The 26,424-nt window shown below is 46.9% G+C and overlaps 1 protein-coding gene and 1 long non-coding RNA gene across 6 annotated transcripts in view; one reads left to right on the forward strand and one right to left on the reverse strand.

Moving 5' to 3' along the window:
- Nucleotides 1-26,424, forward strand: part of Zfhx3 (zinc finger homeobox 3) — a 256,316-nt gene that overhangs the window by 47,019 nt on the left and 182,873 nt on the right. Inside the window, exon 1 of one of the 4 annotated variants that reach the window (XM_076572128.1) lies at nt 9,943-10,326. The exons of the other annotated variants lie outside the window; for them this stretch is intronic. The gene's annotated coding sequence lies outside the window, so the exon portion shown is untranslated. Of the gene's footprint in view, nt 1-9,942; nt 10,327-26,424 lie in introns of those variants that run through there. 4 annotated transcript variants of the gene reach the window in all.
- On the reverse strand, nt 200-26,201 carry LOC143273312 (uncharacterized). 2 transcript variants are annotated; one of them, XR_013051296.1, is made up of 6 exons: nt 25,357-26,201; nt 23,803-23,886; nt 9,571-9,750; nt 5,056-5,158; nt 4,849-4,938; nt 200-977 (listed from the first exon to the last, which is right to left on the reverse strand). It is a non-coding gene; the product is annotated as an uncharacterized LOC143273312 (long non-coding RNA). The 2 variants fall into 2 exon arrangements; XR_013051297.1 differs by lacking the exon at nt 9,571-9,750 and having other exon boundaries at nt 25,357-26,191.

The raw sequence follows: 26,424 nt of genomic DNA on the forward strand, positions 1-26,424 counted from the left end.
CCAGTGTTCCACAGATCCAAGATGTAGGTGTCATTGCCAAGTTTGCATTTAGGGGCATACTTCATTATTAAAGAGGGGAAAATGAGAATGAATGGACTTAGGGGTCAAATTTAGAGATGAGAGGAATAAGTAAAAAAAGATATCTTGAGAAAGAGTTACAAGAAACAAATGAAATTAATGAGTTGTGAAAATAGAAGCATTTGAACTGGTAAGTCTAAGAGCTATTTATTTGGGGGAAAAAAAGAAAAGAAATAGGGTAAATCATTATGGCGTCTAAATAAGAAAAGAGAAAACCCAAATATGCAAAACTAAAAACAAGTTGGTATCATGGAAAAAGAGTAACATTCTAAGTTGTATTTGAAATGAAATAATTGTTTTGTAAGATAAAATACAGTAACTTAAAATACAAACGTGAAAATCCCAGTGAGGAAGCTATTTGAGGAAAATGACTCAAACACCTAAAAATTTAAAATGGGGGTGGGGGTGTGGAGAGAGAGACGGAGACAGAGGGACAGACAGACAGGGAGAATATGAATGGGAATAACAGACCGACCAAAAGCCTTCCTAAAAAGTGTCTGGGCTAACAGAAAGTTTAATGGGTGAGGAAAGGTCTTTAGACCTTAGTAGACAAAATAATTGCCTGCTCAGTACGTTTTTCCAGGGTTAGGAAACCAGACCCAGCACCACAATTAGCTTTACAAAATTGTCACAGCTCTGGGGACCAGCGTTGTCACAAAGGATGTCCAGAGATGACAAGGACGCAGGGTGTAGTGGATGATCACGGAATATCGGCCTGGAGAGAATAAGGCAGGAAGTAGTGAACTTGATACTCAGATCCTGACTCAAGAAAAAGGCCTGAGTGCAGTAGGTGCAAAAATGCCAGAGAATAGTCACACGTAGATTTTAGCAGTCTTCAGAAAGAGTCGTAACCAGGGGGTTCATCCCAAGAGAGTAAGAGTAGTCTTCGAATGTCTTCTCTTGAAGTGACCATGTAAGTAGAGCAAAGAGAAACATTAAAAAGACGTCTGTTGTTTTTGTTCTTATTTCTGGTTGGCTACAAAGGGATCGCATTCACTCAACAACCTCAGACTTCATAGTGAAGCAGGAGCGGCAGCATTTTGCAGTGGGGAAGGAAACAAGGACAGCACATTTCTTTTTCCTGTCTTATTGAATTGGCCAGCAAACCAGAGGCAAATAATGGTTAGAAAGAAGCAATGGAAACCATTTGTAGATGTTATTTTCTTCCTTGGACACTCATATATGTTGAAATTTGATTAAGGAGTTGAGTTACAAAGTAAAATTAAAAAATAAAAAACAATAAATAAGCTTCCTGTCAGCTAGGGAAAACTGGTTAGAAAATGCCGAGACCACACAATGGAGTGGAACCAAATGGAAATAACCTGGCAGAGGCAGCATTTTGAGTAAGTGGAAGGAATTTGATTGATAGCCTATGCTCTTCAGTACTTGGAAGTACCAAGTACTATATTAACATTTTTTCCCGTGGATTTTGCTCATTCCTTCCTCTTAAGAGTGCAGAGGAGGTGCTTCTGCCTTTAGAGGCTGAGGTTCAGAGAGTTCGAGGCTTGCCCAGTCCAGTAGACTTGCATGCTGACCTAGTGGGTGCTTAAAGCGCTGTGTGCTGGCATGCTGTGTGCATCAGCCTCAGGCCCTTCGCACGATGGCATAGCCTGTGATTCTCTGGCTGCAGTTTTAGATGTTAAGCTGCAGCTCTTCCTTCTCACACACATTGCGAGCTCTGCTTGAGTTGGTGGGGTTAATCATGGAAGAGCAGAAAGTATAAGTCCATGTTCATCTGATATGCACAAGAGCAGGGATCTCAGAATTTGAACAGGTGATAATTGATTTGCTAGACTTCAGAAAATACCAGGAGGCTGAGGATTGTGAGTTTAAGGCCAGATTGAGATACGTAGGGAGTTTGAGGCTAGCTTGAGCTCTATGGCAGAACAGAAAGAGGGTTTAAGAGGAGGGCTGGGTTGGTAAAGTACCCACCTTGCAAGCATTTGACCTCGTTCCCCAGAACCTGTGTGAAGTTGCTAGGCATTGGGGTACATGTTCATTATGGCAGTGCTGGGCCGATGGAGACAGGAGGATCCCCAGTGCTCACTGGTCACCCAGTCTAGCAGAATAGATGAGCTCCAGGTTCAATGAGAGACACTATCCCAAAGGAGGTGTGTGGTGTTCTTCAGGATGACACCCAAAGTGTCCTTCAGACTGTTTGTGTGTGTGTGTGTGCACACTGCTCACCCCCCCCCCACACACACACTATAAAACAAAAAGTCTACATGGTGGGCATTATTAATAGCAAAATGTAAAGGTATCTACCAGACTGGGAAAAGATGCTTATGGCTCATGTAGCTGAGAGGCTGGCATCAGCATCTTCAATGTATGAGGAGCTCTAAACATTGGAGACGGCTAAAGTGGAAGCCTAACCCAGAATTAGTTCAGGTCATTCCCAAAGCCAGCTGACCAGCAGTTCATTACTTGAAGTTGTTTGATTATGGGTGAGGTGGGACCTTTTTGTGGTTTTCGACCAAGATTTATTTAGTTGGTTTTATAAGGCACATGTTCTGTGCTGGTGAATAGGTAGAAAAGTCAGTATATGCTTTATAGGGAGTAGCTTGGCCGTGTGGGTCAGAAGCCTTGACTATAACATGTACTTAAGTGTGTAGCTTGCTTTACTCCAGACTCTGGATTCCCCTTGTTCTACGTTTTCTCTTTTAATCCCACTTCCATATATCATTTAGTGTGTGTGTGTGTGTGTGTGTGTGTGTGTGTGTGTGTGTGTGTGTGTGTATTTGAATTTTTGAGACAAGGTCTTACCTTGTAACTGTGGTTGGCCTCTTAACTCACAGCCTGGGTATTGTCTCCTGGGTACTGGGATCAAAGGTGTGCTCTACTAAGACATATCTTACTAAGTATTTAGCCCCCCTCCCCCCAGGGTTCCTCTGTGTTGCTCTGGCTGCCCTGGAACTCACATTGTAGACCAAGGTGGCCTCTGTTTCAGAGATCTGCCTGTCTCCACCTCCCGTGTGCTGGTATTAAAGGTGCTAAAATTTATTTTTCTAAATCCTTTTCCCTGGTAGAGTGTCAGCTTCATAAGGGTGACATCAGGACACCAATTCATGTGTGTTTTTGTGTTGACATCAGTCATACAGGAGGCTGTGTGTGCTGTAGAACTTGAATTTGAAATTAAAAATACATGTATAGGAGAAGCTAAAGATCACAATGTATATAAAATAATTAGTGAGCAGTTATTTTCAGGTACTGGAATGTTATTTACTTTTTTTTTTTTTTTAATTATTTGTATGAGTGTTCTGCTTGCATGTCTGTCTATGGAACACATGTGTACCTGGTGCCCTCGGAGCCCAAAAGAAAGCATCAGATTCTCTGGGACTGGAGTTACAGATGACTGTAAGCTGCTGAGTGGGTGCTGAGAATCGAACCCCAATCCTCTGGAAGAGTAGCCAGTTCTGTAACGGCTGAGCTGTCTCTCCAGCTCCCCATTTAGGCACTTTAATATTCCTTTTGAACTCCAACCAAGTTAATATCTACTGCTTTTTATTTTAAGTGTGTGTGTGTGTGTGTGTGTGTGTAGGTCACAGAGGGCAACTTTGTGGAGTCCATTATCTTTTCCACCTCTGGGTTCCAGGGATCAAATTCAGGCTGTCAGGTCTTTGCGACAAGTGCTTTTAGCCTGGACGCCATCTTGCCTGTCCTCCTTTTGGTGATTTGAGAGATGGTCTCTCAGTCTATAGCCCAGGCTGACCTAGAACTCACTAGTCCAGGCTGGTGATATTCAGCAGCCTTCTCAGTACTGGATGGCAGGCATGAGCCACCTTGCCCAACTTCTGTTACTTACATAGCATAGAAATAAAAATGCTTGCAAGTTAGTGAGAATGTAGACTCATTTGAGCAGCACTGGTCTGTGGTTGTGTCTGGAAGCCTGTTGGAGACGGTTCAGTTTTGTGAATTACTGAGAACCTAAACAGCAAGAACACTGTGCAGAACGCCCATAGGCTACTTAGCTTTAATTATTTATGATATTTACTGTAAGCATCTATGGTATGCGTTTGTAAAAATAACGGAAGTCTTAGTGATATGCAGGCCGGGAGAGCCCTCCTAGAGATCTCTGCTGAGGTTAGTTCTCTGAGTAGAAATGGTTGCATTGTCCTCCTGGATTTTAAAGTAAAATGAAGTCTCAGCATAAGCTGGATGAGCAGGGGGTGTGCTTTTGTGCAGATGGGGATCTTCCCCACTCTTATAGTAACCAGTCTGTATATGAACATCTGGAGATCAGGTATTGGGTGCAGATGGGGTTCTTCCTCACTCTTAGGGTAACCAGTCTGTGTTTGAACATCCGGAGATCAGGTGTTGGGTGCATATGGGGATCTTCCCCACTCTTAGGGTAACCAGTCTGTATATGAACATCTGGAGACCAGGTATTGGGTGCAGATGGGGTTCTTCCTCACTCTTAGGGTAACCAGTCTGTGTTTGAACATTCGGAGATCAGGTGTTGGGTGCATATGGGGATCTTCCCTACTCTTAGGGTAACCAGTCTGTATATGAACATCTGGAGATCAGGTATTGGGTGCATATGGGGATCTTCCCTACTCTTTAGGGTAACCAGTCTGTGTTTGAACATCTGGAGATCAGGTATTGGGTGCACCAGAGGGTGGATGAAGGTTGTTGCGAGTAGCATTTTTATGGTTGTGGTTTGCATGTTTTGCCTGGAGCCTCCTAAATTTCTGAGTGGCCACGGCATATAAGGGGGCCAAATTCTGTCTCTGACTTTGGGCTTCAGTCTCTTGACTAGTGAACGGAAGTTACCTTAGCCCATCTTCCTTTTAGCCTTCACATTTTGAAGCAACCTGGTACCTTTTCATTTTCAGACATGAGTTTGAGTTGTTCAGATGTCACCTGTAAGGATGAGAGGCCCAGGAGGTTTTATAATTTAATAATGGCATATGGAATAAAACATGAACAGAAGGCAACTATCAAGTGTGGTCTCTGTGACAATCCCATGCTGCCACTTACCATCACAAAGTTTATCTTTTCTTGTGTGAATCGGGCGTGGCCTGGGCACCACTTACAGTCCCAGCAGCTGGGAGCCGGAAGAGATCTGCCGTGATGTCGGCTTCTGTAAAAATGAAGGGCATATCAATTGTTCATGGGCACTGCCACTCAGTCTCATTTTCTGCTTTAGACAATCACCACTTGTCTGTACCACCCGTGGTTCAGGCATCGGACCAGGACTCACTGGATCCTTCAGGTTAAACTTTCTCTGAGGGTTGTACAGGACTGTGGTCCCATCTGAAAGCTTGGCTGGGGAAGGACCCACTTCTGAGCTCACTCAAGGTATTAGTAGCCCACAGTTCCTCGAGGGCTTTCAGGCAAAGGCCTGTGTTGACTGTTCATTGGAGGGCACCCTGCCCTGTCCAGAGTGGCTTCTGACATGGCACTTGGCTTCTGTAACCTCATTTCAGAAGTGACAGCTTGTATCATCTCCCCTCTTCCGTTTGCATTCTGTTGGTGGGGAGAATCTGGTCACCATACCTGCCGCTCATGACTAGGGGAGAAAGCATTACCCAGGATGGCAGTGCCAGGAGGTGGGATGTTGGGGTGGTTTCCTGTAGGGGCTGTTTGCCTGGGAGTTAAGTGAGGTCATGCTTTGTTAAACTGTCAGGAGCATCTTAGATGGTCATTGTTGAGTCTTCCTCCCATTCCCACCCTGAATTTAAAAAAAAAAAAAGTCTCCATTGGAGGAGTCTGGGCTGTTGAGTAGAGACTCTGGGACTAGATCAGAACGTAGAAGAGGCGATCATCGCAGCATCTGACATCATCTGCTCGCCTTCCCCAGCCAGGCCTTCAAGTGTCTGTTAGCTGGACAGTTAGACTCAGGATTCCATGCCCTGTGTCTACTGGGTGTGGTACATGCAGTGTAATTTGAGAAGGACATGGGTGTTGGGCCTCTGCAGATGCCCAGTGTTTCTGTGGGCTGGGCAGCTGTGGAGGGAAACACCCAGGAGCCTGGGAAGCCATGGGCCGGAGTAGAGGAGCCTCCCTGCAGTTGTCTCTTCTGGTTGTCTGCATGTGGCCATTAGGCAGTCAAGGAGGAGGCTGGCCTGGCACGTCTTCTGGTTAAAGGATACTCCAGTGGGTTGAGCTGGGTGCCAGACATTGCCACAACCCTAGGAAATGAGTAAGGAGAAGAAAAAAAAAAAGCAAAGGAGAGTCCTCCCTTAGAACAAGCTGAGCTTTGTGCGGAGCGGGCTCCAAGTATGAAAAGCCCATTGTTCCCAGATGGCTTTTAATTAATACTCAGCACTCACACCCATCGGCTCGCCAGCAAGAGCCGCCTCCTTCCTCCCTTCTCCACATGCTCTTTGTCCCTCACTTTGGTGCCCTGGGGACAGGTTTAGGGACCCTTGTGGACGGGAGAGCTGAGGAGGTTGTTGAGTGTTGAGGAGAGTGTGGACACACAGTGGTCCTCATTCTTTGTTCTTGTTCAGGATTCTTAGTTGGGCAGGCCCCTCCACCTGTTCCAAAGCAGCCCTTTGAGTCTGTAGGTTGGGAGCCAGCTCTGTCCCCTGTGGGGTTCTGGGAAGCAAGCCCAGCCTTGGCCCGCACCAAAGCTCCGTGCACACCTTTTCTTGCCTACAGCCAGAACAGGGAGCCAGAGTGAGCGGTGTTCTGTGTTTCCGCTTCTCCCCGATTGCCCTGCTCTCAGAGCCCAGTCTGGACCGAAGAGGCTTGAGCTTGCCAGTGATGCTTTCTAGATCACATCGTGAGCTCTGGTGGATGGGGTCAGTCCAGATTCAGAAAAGAGATGCACAGCTTGTTGGTGCTGTAAAGAAAATGGGCCCCTTCCAGACTTGCAGCTGCAGGCTCATGAGGGACCCCTCTTGCCTGGCCCTGGAAGGCTGGTCCATATCTGCTTTGTGTGGTTCTCAGTAGTGTGGAGTCCATTCTGTGCAGGAATAGGTAGAGTGGTCAGGCCTGAGCCAATCTTGCCCAGCTCTGGACTGAGTTTCCAAAGCCCGTGGAGTTTTCCCGTGCCTCTCTGTACCTTAAGATTACTTAAGGAACCACCTCAGTCAGTCATTTGAGTATGTTTCATCCGTTTGTATGTGTCCTGTCAAACTCGCATGACTAGGGCAGAAGCACCTTGGCGTGATCATGAGTTAGATAAGGCAGACATCTCTGATCATGAGCAACACCCCAGTTGGCTGCGTGGCCAGCGTAGAGTTAGTTACGTATGGTTAAGGACAGACAGAGTTATGAGGGTTTTAAATCACGAAACCCCAGGCTTTAGTTTAGTGCTGGATAAGGCCTCAAGAGAAGAGCTGCTGGACCATCTGCTCTCAAATGTAATCAATAAGTTGTACAGGATTCCTTGAAAATCTGGTCACTCTAGCACTGGCAGGCTGAACTTTGTGACATGTCATCCAAACTGCAGCTGGAAATGCTGTGACAAGGCCCAGGTAGTGGGAGTTCTGTGGTGTCCGTGGGTAAGAAGAACTGTGTCAGCTGTTACAGAGAGGCCGGGGAGAGCTGGGGACTGAGAGCTCATCTGCAGGGGCCTGAGCCTTCAGTCACAGAGTGCAGCAGCCACTGGTCAGGTGTGGCCATCGAGCACAAGGAAAGTTGTTCTGGGAGCATAAAACAGATTTCATATTTTACCCAAAGAAAGAGAGCATACCTTAATAAAATTTGGATTGATTACATTTGAGATCAGATGCTAAATAATGGGGAAAATAAGATGTATTACCATCCACCTTACCTCTTCCTCCTTTAAAAATGTGGTTATTAGGAAATTTACAATTATATAGGTAGCTCCCTTAATTGTTTTTGAGACAGGATCTTGATATGTAGCCCAGGCTGGCATGTGAACTCATAGTAGTCCTCCTGCCTCAGCCTAATGGGTATTGGAATTACAGGCATCAGCCATCTTGCCTGCCACTGTGGCCTCTATTTTAGGTGAAGGATTTAGAGCACTGGTTCTCAACCTTGCTAAGGCTGCGACCCTTCAATATAGTTCCTCATGTTATGATGACCCCCAACCATAAAATTATTTTCGTAGCTACTTTATAACTGTAAATTTTCTGTTATGAACTGTAATAAAAATATCTGTGTTTTCTGATGGTCTAAGACGACCCCTGTGAAAGGGTCCTTTGACCCCCAAGGGGATCATGACCCACAGGTTGAGAACCACTGATTTAAATGCAGCATAGTTTGTGTTTGTTGGTCAGGGGACTTGGTGGGAAGTCAGGTTTTTCTGTAGTGGGGAGTCCTATAAATAATTTCACGGTGAACAATCTGTATTTGCTTCTTGGATTAAGCTACTGTAGACAGACTGTCCTCAGATTGCGTCCTTTCCAGCCTTGGCCACACTATGGCCGAGAGACTAGCTTCCCCCGTAGTTATGAGATGTGAGTGTCGTTTGGTGGGCAGGGACTGTGGGGTTGGACCGTGGGAAGTCCTGGAGGGGAACGATATTGCTCAAGAATTTCAGCAGCCCTCCAGGGTAAAGGACAACGGTTGCTCAACCTGCAAGGCCTTTAAGGAAAGACAGTGATTGCTCAAACAGGCCCCTAGACCCTCTGAATGCAATCCTGCAGGTTACACAGGCCCCAAACGCGGTAGCACCTTGAAGTCTTCAGTGGTATTAAGAATGCTGTGACAGGGTGCTTAGCATACGTGAGGCCCTGAGTCTAATTCCCAGCATCAAAAACACCCCCCCCCCCCAAATAAACCAAACACAAAACCAAAACCAGAACAAAAAACCTCCAAATACCACCACAACCCAGCAAACTACACATGCATCAAAATACAGCTGCCACGGTGTGGCACCCAGAGAGAGGTTGTACACCTGCAGAAATTGTTGGGGGTGATAGAGCGAGTTCGCATGGAGTCTGTCTGTGAAGGTCAGGAGTGTCCTGCAGGGCCCTGGGTTCGGCTACCAGCAGCACAAAGAACAAAACAGTAAGATGAGACCCGCCGTGGCAGGGTCTGTCTAGAAAGTAAAGCCAGGTTTCTGTTGGTGATTTCCTCTCTCAAAGGGGGTTTGGCCGAGTCTCTCTTTGAGCGAGAACCGTGGTTCTCTTTCAAGGGTACCAGCATCCTGCCTTCCCTGCACACAAGGTGGCAACTTTTTTTGTCCACGAAGAAAGTCCTGCCTCATTCTTGGCCTTTCCTGCAGAGGAGTTGAGGCTTCACAGGTTGCCCATAACAGTAGCTGTGGAACCAGAGGAACGAGAGGGATCTTAAGCTTTTTTTAAGTTTGTCTTTGTAGTGATCCTGTGTCCACAGTACTGGTCAGACTAGTTCATACCTGCTTGATTGTTATCAGGAAAGTAAACTTCACTCTATGGCCAGAAACAACCCCTAGCACCTGGCAGCTTAGATTCACCAGGTGAGACAGCCGTGGCCACAGAGGATGCGCCTTTCAAGGGATGCAGGTGGGAAATTGGGGCTCTTTGTGCAGAGAGGGGTCCTGATCCCCCAGTCCGGCCCCCTCCCTGTGGACTCACAGCAGGTTAGGGGTCTCACCTTGTTAAGATAGTATTGCCTTGTTTTGTGGACAGTCAACGGCTCATTGGTAGCATGTTGGTATTGGGTGGATGTCTGGGCAGCCACAGGGGTGGTAGAGTCCAGTGCTTTATCAAGGATCTGCTTGGTGCTCTGGTCACACTGGTTTCTAGAAGATGAAAGGCCACGCACGGTCTCTGCCTGTGGGAAAACAATGTCCAGCAGGACTAACCATTATCCAGGCAAATAATTACCTGCAGTTAAGGGCTCAGAAGAAACTAAGAATAAACATTCTTAGTAAGGAGGAGGAGAGCCACGGTAGGATGGGGCTTCTGGAGCAGAAGGTTGAGAAATTCCGAGGCCTGAGGGCCCGGGGTGGCTCAAAGGATACCAGCATTTTTTTTTTTTTGCCTTTCAGTTTGCTCTCTTCTCATCTGACCCTCTTATAGTTTTCAAGGTCCTTTGGCCAGATCCAGGCCTTCCCTGCGTCGTGCTGATGTGCGGAAGTCCCTTAGAACGTTGTGATTTGCCAGAGGTCCTACATTGGGCAGTAGCAGACCTCCCTGGGTGGGGTTCACGGGCTGATTCCTGTGTGCTCGCTGCCTGCCACACCACATCCCTGGCTCAGGTCTCTGCAGAGGCTGGGAGAGCTGTGAGGATTGACAGCCTTTGTGTGTTTCATAGGAGAGGAATTTGGGGGCTGGCCTTGGGAAGAGGCCTATGACAGCTGTGACTGTGGATGTGATCCGAGGGACAAAGAAGTTGTCCATCAGACAGGTTTGTGCCAGCGGTTTAATTTCCTTTATTTCAGGACTGGAAGTTATTTAAATTACTTTATAGACTTCCTGCTTCCTTACAAGAGCTCATTAAGTGCAGGCTGAACTGCTGCTTTGCCCTAATGGGGCGCCTGGACTTGCAGTTCCTATTCCGCCCTCTAGGGCGTCAGGAGCTGAGAGGAGCATGGTGAAAACAGAATTTGGGCAGTTCCATTAGGTGACGCTTTAAAAAAATAGCCCACACTTTATTTATTTATCTATTTATTTACGCATTTATCTATTTATTTATTTTTATTATTATGTGTGTGTGTACATGTGGCGTGCTGAATGTATGGAGGGTGTTGCTTCTCTCCTCCCACCAGGTGTCCCATGATGGATTGACAAAGACGGTCTAACTCAAGTATAAACAACTGCCGATTACTCTGGAGTCCATAGACTATTTCCTGGAACTTGTTAATGTCGCTGTCATTTATGTTCTGGAGAAGTGGCAGGCATATCTCATCTGGCCTTCTAATTCAGGACCCTAGTTACAGTTTCGAGGACTGAAGCAAAGCATTGGGCTGTGTATAGTTTTATAAGCAGAGACGTGGATCAAGAAGGCTATGGAGTCCCCCTGGTGATGAGGACAGTGTGCTGGTGTGACGCTGAGTCTTTTAACCGTCTGGTTGACTTGATAGGAAAGCTTTCAAACGAATTCCAGAATTCCAGAACCGCACCTGAGCCCAGGTCTTTTTTTTTTTTTTTTTTTTTTTTTTTTTTTTTTTTTTTTTTTTTGGTTTTTCGAGACAGGGTTTCTCTGTGTAGCTTTGCGCCTTTCCTGGAGCTCACTTGGTAGCCCAGGCTGGCCTCGAACTCACAGAGATCCGCCCGGCTCTGCCTCCCGAGTGCTGGGATTAAAGGCGTGCGCCACCACCGCCCGGCTGAGCCCAGGTCTTAAAAAGATGTATATTTAACTAAATGTTTTACCTTTGGACATTCCAGGAAAAATAATTTTTAGATGACCAAGAAACACCTTGTCCCCTTGTACATCTTTAATTGTCCCATCAGGGGACACCTGCTCCAGAGTGCAGAGCTAAGCTGGTTGAAAAATGCTGAGTAGGAACAGTAGCCACGACAAACATGCGTCTAAGAGGGATGGAGACTGTGCCAGTGTCAAGCTGTGGCCAGCTCCCTGCAGATGTGATGGCCAGCTGTTTACTTATCATCGTCCTGGGATAATCTGGAACAAGTTGAAGTCAAACAGGCTGCCTGCATCCAGGCTTTCCTGGACCCAGTGACTTTTGACCAATTGCTGTTCAAAAGTCACCGGAATGAGTATGCGCCATTGGTATTCAGTATGTGCTAAGTTTTTTTTTTACTGACCCATAAGGTCCTGGGCACTCACAGGACACTTGCCATCCTTTTGGGTCAGGGTAGGAGAGTCACTCTTTCCTTGTAGGCAGACAAGAATATTTCTAAAGATGGAGATAATACCGTGGCGACTTAAATATAACCTGAGTCAGACTTGCATGTCTAAGCGAATGCCGAGTTTTAAATATTCATTTACAACATTAAGCTCTGTAATTTCTTCATAAAGAATTCTAAAATAATAAAGATGACCTGGTAGGCAAAATTCCCTTGTATTTTCTGAAAGCTTTTCATAAGGTCCCTCATAAAAGATTAAGAGAGAACAAAACCACAGTGTGGCGCAAAGTCCTTGTTGTGGATTAAAAAATGATTAAGTGATAGGGAGCAGAAGAACGCTGGTGGAGACCCACTGCTCGTAGCGGGGAGAGGTTAATCGAGGGCCGTCTGAGGACTCTGTCGCGGGGGCCAGAGTTATTAAGTGTATTAATTGTTTGGAGAAGCAAATGGAGGGTGAATCCTCGCAATCCTCTGCTGCCACCCTGGAGTTTGTCACTGGATGCGACCCAGAGGTGTCCCGGATGCATTGGGAAACCAGACAGTACTGTAGTGAGGAGAGGAAATTGGAAGTCTCTGGAGTGCTTGCATGGGAAGCTGCTGTGACTTCTGAACCTGTTGCCTCTGCTAGAGAAAAACTTCCGGGAGTTCTCTTGGGTACCAGCATCTCCAGGGAATGGAAAGCAAAGAGCAGGTAGAGGCCATTGGAGTGGAGGTGAGTGCGCACTTCACAGGGCTGACCCTGGTGCTGGTGGGCGGGGAGGTCACACTCACTGTCCTGTTAGAGTGAGAAGATGCTTCAGTTTGAATCCCAGTAAGGGCTTGCTGCTGTGTGTGCAGGCCCGCCTCTTTGTTTCTCAGAGGGGACTTGTGTGTTACCCTGAACCATGTTACATAGGGTGGAGGAGGTGGCCTCTTGGAGTCTGGCAGAATACCTAAAATGTAAACAGCACTCCAGGTCCTTGAAGGCTGCCCCTGAAGCATCTTCTAAAAGGTGAACAGCACTACATGTTTGAGTTGAAATGGTAATGGAAGCTAGACGTGAGTGAAGGGTTAAGGTGGACCGAGCTGGAAATGAGTGAAGGGTTAAGGTGGGCCGAGCTGGATGTGAGTGAAGGGTTAAGGTGGGCCGAGCTGGACGTGAGTGAAGGGTTAAGGTGGGCCGAGCGGTTCTGTGCTGGGTGTGCTACCTCTTGCATCTCCTCCTGATACTTCCCCAAGGCTAATTCCCACATTCCTCCTGAGGCTGAGATGAAACTTCATTGTGCACGTCTGTCTAGCTTGAGAGCTTCGGTTCCCTGGATAGGGTTCTCCAGGCAAGCCCTAGATGTCTTCCTTGGCCACTTGCCTTTGTTTACCAGTTTTCTTTTGTAGCTCCCTAAGTTCTTACCCAAGTCCCACTTTAATTAATCCCTGGAAAGTGCTGGCCTCCTTCAGCACTGTTGCTGACTCCTTCCTTTTTGCTCTGAGCAGATAGATGCATCTGTGTGGGTTGGGGTCTCTGACAGGGCTCCTCCAGGGGATTTTTGCATCCTTGGTCCAGCACAGTGAGAAGCTGCAGTTACTACGTGGTGGCTAATTACTCTGCCTGACATTAGATCAGTGGACAGAGGGGGCTCTGAGCCTGTCAGCAGAGGTCAGCCAGAGGTCCTCTCACTCACCAGCCCTCCTGTGGTAGCCGGACACAGAGAAAGGCATTAATGGGGAGAGCTGAGGGCTGGCTCTGCTGCCTGTCTTCGGTGGGGGGATGGGAAAGGCAGAAGGCTATTGATGACTGAAGAGGTCACGGAGGCAGATAACCCTTCACACGACCCTTCTCAGGAAGCCTGAAGGAAGGAGAGAAGGCTTTGCATCAGAGATGATGCTTAGCACACAGCCAGATTGATAGAGAGAGGAAACCAGGACATACATGGTGCTTGGATGGTTGGTGACTCTCTGGCTGACTGCTAGGAAAGTCGGTTTTGCCCAGCCTGAGACAACCTGGAGCATTGTTTTTGCTGTGTCTTGGAGTCTGTCTGTTCTGTGCTGTTTGGCTTACATTTTTGTTTGAGTGGGCACTCTGGGTTAGACTGTTCATACCTGATTTTGCCTTGCCCCAAGCAGGAATATCTAAGGAAGTACAGTGGGTGCTAGTTACATTGCTCAAACACACACAGGGCATGCTGTATTCACCCATGTGTCATTAAGAACATGCTAGACCTTGGCCATGAGTGTGTGCATGGTAGTCTAGAGAATAAATATGCAAGAGACACTGGAGTGAAATCTGAGAACACCCTTATCTGCCACTTCACCCTCCAGTTTTTGTTACTCCAGCTCACTCAGGGCCTGAAAAATACTAAATGGAAAATTCCAGAAAGGAAGGATTCGTAAGTTTTAAGTAATGTTTATTATAACATATTATTCAGTTTTTCTCCTTGGCTGGTTGTTGTTGTTGTTAACCTGCTGTGCCTAAACTGAGCATCGTCATATGTATGTGTATGTGAGATGGGGAACAGTATATTTAGAATTCGGTCCTACCTAGAGTTTCCGACATCCAAGGAACATCTAAGCGTGTGCCCCCTGCAGATTGTGGGGGACTTGTTTTCAAGCCCAGTGTTGACTACAGGCAGGACTTCATTTCGCTGAGCCTCGAAAATGAGGTTAGCGTCTTTGTTGGGTTGTGCACTGAATGAAACAAGTCCACTTCTTCTCTGTGTGTTTGTGTGCGTGAGGATTAACAGTAAACAGCTACTAACCATCTGCTGTCTCAGAAACGGTCTACCAGGCTCAGAAAGCTTCGCAACCAGGTAAGGCAGCTGTGAGCCCCTACTTATATCTTATGAACCTGAGGCCAGAAGCAGGCTAAGAATTCATGGCATTTATTTATTTATCTGTTTATTATTTACTTACTTACTGTGCAGGGGATGGAAGCCAGGGGTTCATGCATGATGCTCGGCAAGCAATCTGCCAATGAGTTGCATCCCCCAGCCACTTGTAGCTTTCAGATGATCTGTCTGCTAGGATGTCAGCCAAGTGCAGACGTGAGTTAACACTCACACTACTACTGTGTGTGTACTAGAGTACTACCACCTACTCTGCCTTACTATTGCTACACTATACTAATACTACAGTATATTGCTATGCCATGCTAATACTGTATCACACTGTAGGCTGTTCTGTACTACATTCTGTGTTACACTAGCTACTGTACCAATACTACAAAGTATACACTCTGCTAATATAGATTAGTATATACGAAACTAACACTATTCAAACTTAGCTGTGTGCAGGGTTTCTTTGGTATTGTTCCATGTGAAGGTATTGAGTGCCTTTCTCACATCTGCCTATTGAGTATATTATTAGGGGAGAAAAGGGTTTAAAAAGAGAAAGGCCAGAGGAAAAAAAGGGTGCAGTTTCTCCTGATGGGTCGGTCACCTCTGAGATCCCTGCACAACTGTATCAAGGCCCTGTGTTCTGTGTCTCCACTCTGGCTGGGACAGGCCTGGACTTCCCCGGTGCTCCTCATTCACATCAGGACAAGAGTAGCACCCGGGAGGCACCGAGTTCTGCTGCTCATGTCCTGGCAGTTCCTGAACTCTCTGTGTGTCTCTGCACAGGTACAATGGGTGTCTCTGGTTCCCGAAGTCAGGGCAATGTAGGACACAGTGCTATCCCGAACCTTAGGCGTTGCCAGACCTGGAAAGGGTAACCTACACCCCTTGGCCACTTTAGGGGAAGCTGTTCCTCTCCCAGCCGGCTGAGCCTGAGCAGGGTTGGGGTGGAGCACTATTTACCCTGTGTGCCAGATACACAGGCAGGGAGAGAACCTGGGTCCTAAGTTGGGGAAGTTCAGCTAAAGAGGCACAGGGGTCTGTCTGGCTGTGGAGCCCCAAGAGGTGGGAAGATAACTTGGGGGCTGCTGTTCTGAGTTCCTTGTCTGGAGCCAGGGATGCCTCAGGCCTGTGCACAAAAACATGCTTCACAAAACTCAAGTTTTCCCGAACTTCCGCCCCTGGGTGCTGACTAATACCACTTCCCCTCATATAACTTCACATTGGTGTAATTAACATATAATTTGATACCTGGAAATTCATGTTGGGTGGAGCTGGAAAGGATTACTCAGCTTTTAGCAATTCCAGACTCGGGTTATAGAACTCAGTGTGCTAGGCCCTGGCTCTCCGCTTACTAACTTGTTTTCCTTCACTCTTGCTACTTAGTTCTGCCCTGAAATGAGTCTACAGTGTGTTTTTAGCATTTAAATGCACATAGGGGTTGTTGACTTACACACGTCGACGGCCTGCTTGTCTAGTAAGGTTGGCCTTCCCTTTCCTCTCCCCTCTGCTGATGGCAATGGATAGTACCATAGTTTGTTTCACTTTCTGTGTCTTTATCCAGGAAGTCCCATTGACATTAAAAAAATGTAGTAAGTAATTACCACCTGAGAATGAAGATGAAGGGCCACAATGATTTTACACTATAAATTTATAGAGTATGCTGATGGTTATTTTACGCTGGAGAAATTATTTATTATGTTGATTCACGTACTCGCTTAATTTATCTCCTACCTGTGCATGCGAAGACACGAAGGCTGGCTGAATGAGCACTGACCCATTGCTGAGAATGAGTTAGCACTGATGGAAGCCAACAGGCTATCTTGAAAATAAATCCAGATATTTACGTGTTTTGGAAGAAGGTACTCAGTACTGTCTGGGTGAAAGGCATGCATGGGGTGAGTGCAGGAGTGGAGTGAATTCTACAGCCGTCTGTGGCCAGTGGCTTCTGCCAGCCTGCTTTGTCTTCCAGTGAGTGTGCCCACTTCTGTTGGCTTTGGGGAAGGTGGGGGCAGACAAGTAGCTCCAGGTCTGGCTACTTGTCCCTGCCCTGCATTGCGCTTGTAAGCTGTTCAGGGTTTCAGAACTTGACTTTGGAAAGCTTCTAAATTTGTTCCTAGCAGGTTGATTTATTTTGTTGAGGTCAGATTAGAGCTAATGGCCCTAATGGTTTACAATGCTCCTAAATGGTTCTTAGCACTTAGCAGGCTTGGATGGCCATTGTGGGCGGGTTTCCAAGTGTGGACTATATGATTCTTAGGGTGGATATATATATGTGTGTATATGTATATATATTTGTATATGTGTATGTATGTATATATATATTTGTTGTTGAAGTTATTGTTAAGAGTCAAGCTAATATGTGCAAGTGAGGTTAAAAGGTAACAGCAAAATTAGTTACTCTTAATATCAATCTCATTTTGGTATCAAATCCAGGGAGGCATTTGTCAATATGGATCTCATGGGTGTATGTGAATGAGTGAGAATCCTGCTTGGAGTTTGGTGGATGGGGGAAGCCCTTTGCTCTTTTCCTGGGAGTGTGCCGTTTGTGAAATGTAGTCACAGAGAAGCCTTCCATTTCCCTCAGCCATTCCTGGGTGCCAGACGGTTCCTGTAAGAGCAGGTATCCGGGTTAAGATGATCCTGGTACATCCCTTCCAGCCACGCTGTGGTACCTGTGAGTTCACGACCAGGTCTTTGGCAAAGAGATTACACTCTGCATAAAACTGGCTCCGTGTTTCTGATTTCTGTATGATTGGGAGTAGGTGAGGCAGAGCCAGGTGTCTACAAAGGCGTGCGTGTCTCTGCTTGTCTCCAAAATTAAACGGTGCATGTGTATGCACAGGTTCAGTTCGTGGGTTGTGGCCTTCCGGAGCTGCTGGGAGCGGCTAGAAAGCAGTGGCTTCTCAGCCTGAGCAGAGGCGGTTGGAGCCCAGGCAAGAAGAGTCTCAGTACTACTCTTTCTCTGCTTTCAACTGGGGAGAGGCAACAGAAGAGATACCGCCTCACTGTCCTCCTGCTTAGGCCAGGAGTCCTTTTCCTCAGCTGCAGAAGTGATGTTGCAGGCCACACCCAGGCAGTTGGCTACTGGACATGAAGCCAAGAGCTATTGAGTACTGAGTGAGGGCAGACCGGCCTGCCTTCTAGATGCCACTGGGCTCTTCCAAAACATGTGAGCTCCCTTCTCTTTTGTGCTTTGAAGGCACCCCCCCCTTTTTTTTTTCTTTTGGCCTAGGTTTGTGGGGCTGAGGCGATCATACTTCATCTCAGGACTCCAGGGTTCTGTAAAACACCTGCAACACCTGCTATTAAGAAACATGTCCACATTGCAGTTCATCACGACAGTGTGGGTCCTGCTCTCCATCTCAAAGCAGAGGGATGTGTTTGTGGCTAGGAAGGAGTGTGTTCCCACTCAGCTGGTGCCCTGGGTGTGGTAGAACTCCAGACCTGGTCCTCCCTCAGCAATCCAGGCCACTGCTGGCATGTGTCGGGAGCGGGGCACATCCTAGCGTCTCTGCCGGATGGTATTCAGTGAGTTCCACAGCCACCAAGTTCTCCAGAGAAGTTTTAATTACCAACCAAGGTGATGTGGTTTCTCCAGTGTGTGTTCTAACAAATGGATGTCAGGCTGAGGCGCCCAGAGCAACCCCCTCTTTCGGTTTAAGCCCGGCAGCTGTCACATGAGGAGGGATTGTGCTCTGAGGAGGGATTGTGCACACCCTGGTGTCAGCTGGCCACACTTCTCTTCCTTCCAGAGGGCAAGGGGTTAGGTTAGTTCCTCAGGCTTCTGAGTGGGGCGCTGCACCTAGGACCTACTGCCTAGGTGGGGCGCCTCAGGAGTGAGACCTGAATTTGGGTAGGGAGTAGGAGTTTGAGGGGTTGGCTCCAAGGAAAGACCTTGAAATGGCAAATCTTTATTAGTTTTGTAAACAGCTTTAGGAAGCGCTAGGAGCATCTTGCAGGGACCCTGCAATTATCATAATAAACAGTTTTATCATCTTCTTGGCAATCAATATTGTGGCTTATGCTGCTTTAGTATCTCAGTGGTATTGATTACCTTAACAACTGTGCTGCGGTCAGCTTCCATTAACCCTTGCTCTGCTGGCACAGCCTGTGCCTTCTCCCACTGTTGGAAAGACTGCTCTGGTCGTAGCCGAGGCAAGTGCCAGAATTTGACGGCTGGCCAGTGAGGCAGATACAGCTTTTATCTCAAAGTGCCTGGGAGAGGGAGGGTTTTAAACAATGGATTTGGAAGCTAATGCAACTTCATAAAGGCTTGTGTGTGTGTGTGTGTGTGTGTGTGTGTGTGTGTGTGTGTGTGTGTGTGCGCACTTGCGTGTGTCTCTGTGTGTATAGGCGTACACCAGAGATAGTGTGTAAGTTACAGCATCGGGGTTCCAATTCGTGACTCAGGAATTTGAACGTTGAGAGAGGAAATTCTGGTCCTCCCTGCCGTTCATTCCAACACTCCTCTCACCTTTCCTGGGGGACAGGTTACTGTGTGTGGAATTCAGTCGACGCCTGAGGCGGTGTGTAACAGGCATCCCTGACCTCCTTGTGTGCTCATTTTCTGATCCACCTTTTACTTTGAGAGAGAAACCACTTATCTGAGAACATTGCTCGTAGCGTTCAGGTTTCCCTGGACCAATGAGCGTCTGAGGCGAAGCAGTCCATCATCAGATGACAGAATGCTGGAGGTGGATGCTGGTGCCACATAAGATTGTATCACCTTCACTGGCTGTCCTGTCTCTGGTCTGGTTAATGTTTACAGTCTCTTTTCCTCCTGCTGGAATGAAGGTGACCAGGGTAGTTTTCCCTAGCAGAACAGCGAGAGTTCACTCCCCCCCCCCCGACAGAGCCAGGGGCGGGGCTTGTCATGTAGGGGCTCAATACTATTCAATGGCAGCTATTTGAAACAGTATCTTGCTAGTGGGGTCCTGCTGTTGGTGTGTTTTGTTGGCTTTCCTAGGATGCTTTTCTTTTTTAACTGCTCTATTTTGTTTTAAGTGAGGTAGTTCTCTCTCTCTCTCTCTCTCTCTCTCTCTCTCTCTCTCTCTCTCTCTCTCTCTGTACATATCTCTATCTGTATGGAAGTATAGTACTGGGACTCGGGGCTCCATTGTATGACAGCAGAGGGTCCCCTGAGGAAACCACCCATAGAATGAATGATGTCTGCAATAGAAATGAGCAAGTTTCTCTGTTTGGTTTCATGTAGATATGTGCATTTTGACTGTGCCATGATACACCTATGCTGCATTTATATGTTTATATAGATACATATGTAAATTTATGTTCATAGATACTAATGTACATATTAGTATATGTACATTCACTGATGATATATATATATATGTGTGTGTGTGTGTGTGTGTGTACCTATGCTGATATAGTGTGTATAAATATTTTTTAAAAAGTTCCACTGAGTCCTGGGGATGAGCCTGCGCACTATAGCAAGCCTCCACCCCTGTGACCCACTGGAGGCTGTGACAGAGGTCCTCAGCATTACATATGCCACAGCACAGTGCTGTTCAGCTTGAATGACACTGACCTACCATATCTCAGGAATGAGTTTTCAAAGTTTTGGGAGCTCAAGTTTCATGGCGGATCCAAAGTAGGCAAGGCAGGATTGGATTAGGGAAAAGATGAAGCTGGTGACTTGTCAACCTTATTGCTGCTGTCTGGGACTTTCTTTTCCTTGTGGCTTCCCAGGAAGGAGCCCCGGGGAGGGGGCCAGCTGGTGTGTGATTAAGGCGAGGGTCAACGATTGAGCTTGGAGACGTGCAAGCGAGTGTAAGTAAAGGTGCTGCTGTTGGATTTCTGTCCTAGCCAGTCAGCAGTCTACGCACTAAGGGTCAGGAGGTCAAGCCTCAGTCTGGACAGCAAGGCAGAAAGCTGTAGTCTGTGATTGACATGCGCAGGGTCAGAGCGATGGGACTCCGCTGTGGCGTCAGGGCATAGGCTTGCTGGAGCCAAGCTTCCACTGTAGCAGTGAGGAGAGAGATCTCTGCAGGTGAGAAGGGTCTCGAGGAGCAAGGGTAGGAGTGGCCTTCTGTTCGGGGATGGAGAGTTTGCGTGAGCCGAGGCCTAAGCAGGCCTTCCCTTTGGTCCTACCCTGTGAGGTCAGCCTCCTTTAAGTGGGGACATCTGGAGGTCCAGATCACTATTTTGGACCCATTCACTTCTGCCCTTTATCCTTCTGCCCAGAATGCCTTGGGTCCCTTTTGAACATCAGTGTTCTTCCTACAAATGTCACACAGGCTCAAATGGTGGTCGTTGGTAACTGGTTTGTGGCAGCTAGGGCTTCCGGGGCTCCCCGGGCTCCCCGGGCTCCCCACCAGCAGCAGACAGGTCAGTTGCAGAAGCCACACATGCACAGAGAACAGGTCCTATTCCCGAAGGGAGTGAGCCAGTTTTTGTCTGGTTTGATATAGCCATGTGTACTTTGGGTTGTGATAAGATTACACCATGACTCTCAATACTACCCTTTGGCACTGACCTGAGCCTTCAACCCGAGCAGCTCCTGTAGGTTCCGTCTCATTCATGAGGGGCTTCGAGGTGTCCCCAGCGAATTATTTCCCTCCGCAGACGGAGTGAGCAGAGTGGTGAGATGACTTCTGGCATTGGGGCTGCCTGTTGAAGGTGCCCGGGAGGGAGGTACACCTGCACTTTCCGGAACTGACCTCGGGTTCTGTCCCAGCCTGCATTCCCTCCTTTCTTTGGAGACGGGGTCTCACTATGTAGCTCCAGCTGACCTTCAACTCAAAAGCGATTCACCTGCCTCTACCTCCTCACCAGTATTGGGATTTGAGTTGTGCATCACCATGGATGTGTATGCGAGTTTTGCAGGCCTGTGTGCATGTGTATACAACCTGCATACCTTGGGCCTGCTGAGGCCAAGAGAGGGCATCCGATTCTCTGGAACTGGAGTTATAGACAGTTATGGGCTGCCATGTATGTGTTGGAACTGAACCAGCCCTCTACAAAAACAGCAGGCACTCTTAACCACTGAGCCATCTCTCTAGTCCTGACCCCTTTCTTTTTTTTAGGCATTGGTTTCGAGATAGGGTTTCTCTGTCTACCCCTGGCTGTCCTGGAACTCACTTTGTGGACCACGCTGGCCTCGAACTCAGATGTCCACCTGCCTCTGTCTCCTGAGTGCTGAGATTAAAAGAGTATGTGCCACCGTTCCTGGCTATGCCTTTTCTGTTTTGGAATAGAATCTCATGTACTCCTGGCTGGCCTTGACCTCACTGTATCACCGAGGATGACCTGAAATGTCTGATTCTCTTGCCTCTATAGTCCCGAGACTGTAGGCATGCACCACCCTACCCATCTTACGTGTTGCTGGGATCAAATTCAGTCAGGGCCTCTGAGCTATATTCTTAGCCCGTCTTCCAGGCCCCTTCACACCCTCATCTGTGTGTAAATCTACAACTTAGTATCCTCCTGTCAGGGTTCTTGCATGCGTGTTTGGTGTTAGAGGTTAAAAGTATCATTTGTCCAAAATGCCAGCGACCAGAATTGTTTTGGATTTTGAGACATTTACATAAACATGAGAAACCTTGGAGATGGGACCCAAATAAAAAAAGTTGTTTTTCTTATACTCCTTATATATCTTAAGGGTAATTTTATATAGTTTAATAATTTTCTATCATGGTGTAGAATTTTCCATCTATGTCATGTCACAGTGATGCTCAAGAAGTTTCAGGTTTTTGGATTATTTAATTAGGGAGGCTCACTCTGTATTTGCAACTGTGCCTGTTGTAATCTGTGGAATATCTGTTTGGAGTCTTGGATGCACTCATCGTTTGTAAGTTCCGGACATGACAGGACATCGTCCTTTGTTCTTGGGGCACTGGTGCTACTTATGGCTGCACAGTTGTTTAGGTTGTCGTTAAAGCCCATGGCAAAGGTAAGTTCCTGGAGCCCTACAGCGTGAAGTTGGAGGGGGAAGGGCTGCTGATGTGATGGGTGTGTGTGTGTGTGTGTGTGTGAAGAAACACATTTACCATTGGGCCATCTAACTGCAGACCCATGTGATAGAAGCTGTCCAGTGGGAAGCAGCTCAGTTCAGTATGCAGAACAATCAGGTGACTGAAGAAACATTAGTGCTTAGATGAAAGGTGGTGAGGAACATCACCTTCTTTCAAGTACCTGGAAGTTATATGCATATATATACACACACACACACTTTATATACACGCACACACATACTATACATACACATAGCCCCTTTCATAGTCCTGAGGATTGAACCCAGGGCCTTGTGCATGCTAGATAAGCATTCTGCTAGTAAACTACTGTCCTGGTTAGCTTACAATTGCGGTTCTGAACACCATGACCAAAAGCAACTTTGGGAGGAAAGGGCTCGCATGGCTTACAAGTTATAGTCCATCAGAGGCATGCTGCTTACTGGCTTGTTCTCTATAGCATTCTCAATTTGCTTTGTGACACAACTCAGGACCACCTGCCCAGGGATGGTACCACTCACAGGGGGCTGGGCCCTCCTACAGCGATCATTAATCAAGAAAATGCCCCACAGACTTCCTTTCAGGGCAGGTCAGTCTGGTGGAGGAAACTCCGTAGTTGAAATTTCTTCACAGGTGACAACTAGCACATTCTTAGCCAAATACATATTTACTTTTAAAATGAGATTTAGTCACATTATTTTATGTGTGAGTGTTTTTCTCGCATGTGTGTGTGTGTGTGTACCACACATAGACATGGTAGAGGTCAGAAAGGGGCATTGGAGTTACAGATGGTTATGGACCATCGTGTGGGTGCTGGGAATTGAACCTGGATCCTGTTCAAGAGCAACAAGTACTGAATCATTACTTCAGCTCCTCCCTCCCCATGTACTTTTTAACCCTCTAAATCAAGAATGGATACCTCTTTCTACCTTATCCATAGATGGTGGTTTTTTGTTTGTTTGTTGTTTGTTTTTGTTTTTTAGTCAGCCTTGGACTCTAAGCTGTATGTAAATCAAGGCTTGTGTGAGCTTGGGTGGCTAACATTGTGTACAGGCTTGTTTTTGCTCACTAGGATAGTGGCAGGTGCGGGGTCTGGGCATGATAAATCATCCTTTTCTCTCTTCTGACATTAGCAGTGTGCTGGTGTTCCAGTAACTTCTAAAGGGAGAGATCAGTAGATGTAGTTTTTGGAAATGAGCATTAGAGATAGCTGGAGCTGGAGGGGGAGTTTCTTAGACATGAAGCTTAATTGAAGTAAGAAGACCCTTCATTGCTTTGGAAAAGGCTTTGGCTTGCCTCGAACTTGGCCAACTTAAGACTGTAGCTTGGTTCTGGTGCTGTTGCTATTTCAGGAAATTTGTCTGATAGCATGTAGTGTATCTAAGGGAAATATATTGTATAAAAATAGAATAAAAGAGTCAACCTTCCTGTAACTCTATTACCTGGACTCAGCAATGAACTTTTCTCTGGGTTCATTTATTCTTCTTTTGATTTTTTTTCTTGAAATATTTTGAAGCCAATCCAACGATATCATAATGCTTTATCATTTTTAATATAAATGTTATTATTCGTGAACAAAGATGACTTACCTTCTTGCCTGACTCTGTACTGGGGACTGAATCTGAGGCTTTTTGCATGCTAGGCTTGTTTCCTATTGCGTTACACCCCAGCCCTGAGACATTCTTACCCCCCTGTCTCCCCTCAGTGCTGAGGATTGAACATAGGGCCTCAAACATGCTAGGTGAATGCTTGCCACTTAGATACAGCTCAGCTCCCTTAACCTCATCTAGTACCAAATTATGACAGACTTGTCTGATTGCCTTCAACATGGCTTTTTATTAAGGAGCTGGTTGGTTAGCATTGCTGTTCACATGGAGTCTACATATTGCATTTAATTCTTTGATTTGTAGCTCTCTCCTAATCTGGAACAGGTTTCCCTGTCTTTTATCCCAACCTCCATTTAAACATCCTTCTATCCCTCCAACTGTAGATTTTTGAAGAGTAATGAATGGGGAGTAGGGGTGTGTGTGTGTGTGTGTGTGTGTGTGTGTGTGTGTGTGTGTGTGTGAGAGAGAGAGAGAGAGAGAGGGAGAGAGAGAGAGAGAGAGACAGACAGACAGACAGACAGACCACTGTCAGCATGGTATGAGTAACCCAGGCCCTCATCCTCTTCTTTCTGCCATTGACCAGCTGTCTGACCTCTGGCAAACCACCAACACCCTCTGGGGTCATTATTCTTGTCTATCAAAGGCAGTAGTGAAGCTGGATGGCCTCACACTCAAGCACTCTCATTATTACCTCCCTAAAGAGATCCGAGAGGCACATTGCAGACACTTCTTGCTCACATGTTCATCCTACTTTTGGCAATTGGGAGCTAAGTCATTCAAACCAATTGCCTTGTTCCTTCTCTCATAGGCACTGTGGATGGTGCACCTCCAGCATGAGCATGCTTTCTGTGTTCACTTACAGATATGCTGGGGAGCCAGCTTCAGGGCTTGATGTGTAGGTCACTAATGAGTGCATTTTAACCTTCACTTTTACCTAAATTTCTTTACTACTTTTGCTTTTCCTTCTTTTGCTTTGCTTTATGTTATGATGACCTATTGCTTATGCTTGTAAGCCACGCCAATAAATACCTGTGTACTGAATATTCTTATTCTTAACATAAGCTCATTGAGGTCCAGTCTATAACTTATGGATTCTCTTTCAGCTTTCTTGAGCCATAGATGGGCTGGGGATAGAGCTCAATGATAGAGCTCTAGTCTATTAAATGCAGGGCCCTGGGTTTGACAGCCAGGTAAGGAAAAACAAAAACTTAAGCTGTAGACTGGAATCAGCCCATCATATTACCTTCAGTTAGTCATCTAAAATTTTGTTTAATAGTGGTTTTGATGCAGTATTCCTTCTGTAGCTATGGCTCAGCTCTTCTCTGCTTCATCTTTTATGAGACACAGTGGTCTGTGGTGGTGTGAGGAGGCACCTGGGTGGTATGTCTTTTGTGGAACTTTTCTTCCCTAATAGCTCACACTGTCTTGACTTTAGGCCTTTGGTGAGTGAAATAATATTTGCTGGACAAACAGTTGGAGGGGATTTTAACTGCTAAAACAGTAGCCATTCCATACATTCCGTAGAGAAGGTCACCTGTGGTTCCAGTCAGGGACACAGGAGTGCCGGAGTTGAGGATGGTGGAGGTAGATGAATCAGAATCTATTATCTCCCGCCTCTAGACAGAAAAGAGGGTGGTGGTCCATCAGATGGGCTCCACCCTCCAGGTCTCCAGCGTGAACTCCTGTGCACACTCAGCCCTCACTTGCCGCTTGGGAGAGCAGGCTTGGTGCTCTGGAAGGCCCTGGTATCAACCGGCTCTCTTCCATCCCTTCCTGGACCTCTCTGCTGCCTCCTTTCTCTGGAGACAGAGGGCTGGGGGAGGCCCTGGAGCCTGTGCATGAGGAGGACCTAGAACAGAGCCTGGCACTCAGTAGGCACTCAATAAATGGTAGGTGTCTAGAGGATCGTCTCTGAGTGGTTGAGGCTGCATTAGAATTGGTCTTACGACTTCCTTTCTTGTCTGTTGACACTTGGAAAGGGACCCCGAAGTCTTACGGTTTGTGAAGCTGTGGGATTGACATGAGGGATCCCATTCTGGGTCTGGAAGTATTCTGTGTGACCAGTAGAAGTTTGAAGTGCCTGTTAATTCAGGAAGCCCTCCCTATTGATGAATCCCCACCCCCCCACCCCAACTGGCTGCGGTGGGTCATTTGTCCTTTTGTGATCAATCTGAGGAGAGTGTTTCCGATCTGCTACCCTGGGTGGACTTGGTCCAGTGGTAGGCAAGACCGGAGGCGGGGGGTGGGGGGTGGGGTAGGGTGGGGGGGTGGGCTGGGGGCTGGGGTGGGTTCTGGGTGTGGCTAGAAACTC

This window comes from Peromyscus maniculatus, chromosome 5 (assembly GCF_049852395.1).
Source record: "Peromyscus maniculatus bairdii isolate BWxNUB_F1_BW_parent chromosome 5, HU_Pman_BW_mat_3.1, whole genome shotgun sequence".
In the NCBI taxonomy this organism is placed as follows: Eukaryota; Metazoa; Chordata; class Mammalia; order Rodentia; family Cricetidae; genus Peromyscus; species Peromyscus maniculatus.